Below are 3693 nucleotides of genomic sequence, written 5' to 3' on the forward strand. Positions count from 1 at the left end.
CGGCATAACTTTTACAAATGTCAAGCTATGGCGATAAAATTTGGTGGAAATGTCAATGATAGATGTGGCAACCTAACCAAAAAAACAGAACTCAAATCAGCTGACTCAGAGCATCACCTGGTGGTAATTCCGGGAACTTTTTGATCAAGGTATGTACTATATGTTCTTTATATACTCATGCTTCTTATACATCTCAATAAGAACTGAAATTATTTTTATAACTTTTTTTATAACTCACATTGAATAATCTGAATAAATATTTGAAGTATCATAATTAAAGAGTCAATTAAACAGAAATATCCATAATTAGAGTGTTTATTCATAATTTTAAAGCATTTTAAAGGTAATGATAGATTTTTGCTTCAGTTGAAAAGATATGATTGGAATTTTAAAATTGCAAAACATTCTGGTTTACTTGCGTTTAAACGCACGCATGCGCGCGCACACACACACACACAGGGCGTTTTAGAAATAATTGGCCAAACTTTAGGAGCATATTCTCCTCATTGTAAGGGTGAAAAAGTCATATAAACATGGATTCGGAAACGCTTCCTTTCCAAGTTATAAACACTTTTTATTTATTTATATCTATATTTTTATTACAGAAATTGCTGAAAATAATCGTCTTTGGGGAAAGATTTGTTGATAGAGACGTTGAGCTTCTCTGCATCCATGCAGTTTCCATTAGCTCATTTATACATGTAGTAGATATCTGCCAATTCGATGTTAGAATAAGTTGCATGTTGATGAATACTATCTTCACTCTTAAATACTTAAATAAAGACTGATTCCAATTCCATACAGACCTATCTAATAACTTTTTGTTTACTTTAGAAGGTGAATAGAAATACAATTCATGAAACGTCGAAGCGAGGCATATCATCCGACGTAAATGCATACAAACAAATAAGAAATATTTATAACTAGGAAGGGAAGCGTTTCCGAACCCATGTTTATATGATTTCTTTTCATCCTTATAATGAGTGGAATATGCTCTTAAAGTTTGGCCAACTATTTCTGAAACACACTGTATATATGTAAATAAAATAATTGTATACGTACGTCTTTGTATAACATCTATAATTTTTATTATGATAAATTAATATTAATTTTAATCTCGACTAATTGAAAATAATTAACTGCGAACATTCATTTGCAGTTTATTAAATAATAACAATGAAAATCTACAACAAAGAATGATTCCATCAATATTAACGTGCATATTTTTCCATTCCTTTTATTATTAGCTTTCCAAGGATTGAAGTGCATTATTAATTATCTTTAAAATGCTATATAAATTTTTTATTAGATTTTTGGATGTTTAATGTTTAATGTAATGGATACGGATAATATTCACTCTATTATTTGTACTATTGCAAGATTTTATTATACAAATTTGTTACTAAGTTTATTACATAAATATATATAATTACATATGAGACATTTTTGATATAGTTTTGTATAATTATATATAACCACTTATATACAATTATATATGAAACATGTTTTACCGAGAAAGGGAAGGACATTGGAACGAGTTGTAACATAGAAATGGAGATATGAAGATAAATATAATTAGTACTTCAATAAAACGAGTTATTAAAAAAATAAAAATAAATGTTTAAAAACAGTCCATTGCAGTAAACAGGTTCACTGCAAGCAAATTGTATATTGTATAAAGGCGTATTAATAAGGGGAAGGACAATAAATTCTAAAAATCCATTTTCCATTCCTAACACTAATTCAATGTACTCACTTTCTATCAGATTTAATTTCTTCCGAAATGAATATTATAAACCCTTTCATAAGTGTTAAAGGAATGACAAATACTCAAATGAATGACAGTCGATTTCAATATACATATTTCTAAAAAATAAAAGTTCTGTCATTTGTACATAAGACTTCATCCCATTCTCGCGTCATTAAAATATACGCTCCTGTTCAGTTAACATTAGTATTTGAAGTAAATATTTTACAATCAAAGATAACATGGGATACACCTTAGGTAATGCTAATGCCGGCGATATTGTAAATTTCAAGTCTCATAACTCGAAAAGTACCTACTGATTAAAAAGAAGCTTTATTATAGTGTTTTCAAAAGCTCTTGACATCACCCAGGTAGAACACGGAGTCATAATTAAGTCATAATGGTATCACAGGATATCATTATGACATCATTTGATACCTAAAAATTGACTTATAAGTGACTAAGGTCATGATGATGTCTTCATGACTTCTGTGTTCTACTTGGGCAGCTATTAGATTCTGAAATAAAAATAGGGTGTTTCATTTAAAAAAAATTGATTTGATCTTGTTGGCGCCACCCAATAAGACAAACTATGATCAGTCAATAGATCATTTTAAACATTAAAATTTAACATTTTTCTTAGAAATGTTTACTTTTCAAGATATTTAATGGATCCGGGACTTTTTGTATACCCTGTATACACGCACGCGCGCGCGCGCGCGCACGCACACACACACATGCCATATACTATATACATAGAAAGTCAATTTTAGAGTTAATGAACATGCTGTATTTTAAACTGCAAGAGAAGTTATTTTAAGCTATAAAGGTAAGAATTATAAGAAATAAATTATAAAGACATAAGATTAATGTAGTCTTGCTATATCTTTATAAAAAATCAAGTGTACAAATACGCGATATATGGTAGCAGAGAGAGAGAGAGAGAGAGAGAGAGAGAGAGAGAGAGAGAGAGAAAGAAATTTAAATAATTTAAAGCTCTTTACATAAATTATGCAAATATATTGCCGTACTTCTTTTAGTTTAAACTTGTGACTGAAAAGATTTGAGAAATCGCAGAAAATATTTGCATTTATTGATTATTACATTTTGTTAAAATTATTTCCTTTTTTGAAACAGGACTATAATAATTCACAAATATATTTTTTAGAAAAATTATAATGTTTCCTTGTGAGAGATAAATCATTCGTATTGTTTTTTTGTACATATATTTTAGACAAGTTATTAATTATTAGCCATAAATTAATATTTCCTTCTTTTTCTTGAAAGTGCCTAAAGCATTCTGCTCCTCACTGCAACGTATTAGTTTTGTGACGTCAGAAGCCAAAGATCATGCGAGTTTATCCTTTCACTATACTACACATCGCAATAAATTAATCTTTTTTTCATATCACAATTTATTCTGGATGATATAAATTGAAATAGTTCTACGGACACAGAAAATTTTTTCAAGTCATTAATTAAATATATAGCTTCGAAGTTTGTTCAAATGATTATTATTCCAGTGGTGTATTTTCGCTGGAAATAGGTCATAAATTGATTTTTTTATAAATTGATTATATCAGAATAAATTGATATTTTTTCATATTTATGTTGAATAGCATAAATTGATGAAATATATATACTTTGAGAATATTTTTCGATTCGAATTTTTGAGTTAATCAAATGGTTTTGAAATTTAATCGACCACGGTTATTATATATCCCAGACAGCACAGAATATTTATGAAAATATTTATTAATATTCATTTTTTGAAATGTTATATAGATATTTCATACAAATTTTATACATATAAAGCTTTATTCGGAATATTATTAAAATAGACCAAATATTTTATGTAATATATATGATAAATATAAATATAAATATTCCTAAAAAGTATTTTTTACTTGGATTATAATGTATCATTAAGTATTTTCACAGCATTT

Source organism: Mycetomoellerius zeteki, unplaced genomic scaffold (assembly GCF_001594055.1).
Source record: "Mycetomoellerius zeteki isolate Tzet28-1 unplaced genomic scaffold, Tzet1.0 scaffold89, whole genome shotgun sequence".
Taxonomy (NCBI): Eukaryota; Metazoa; Arthropoda; class Insecta; order Hymenoptera; family Formicidae; genus Mycetomoellerius; species Mycetomoellerius zeteki.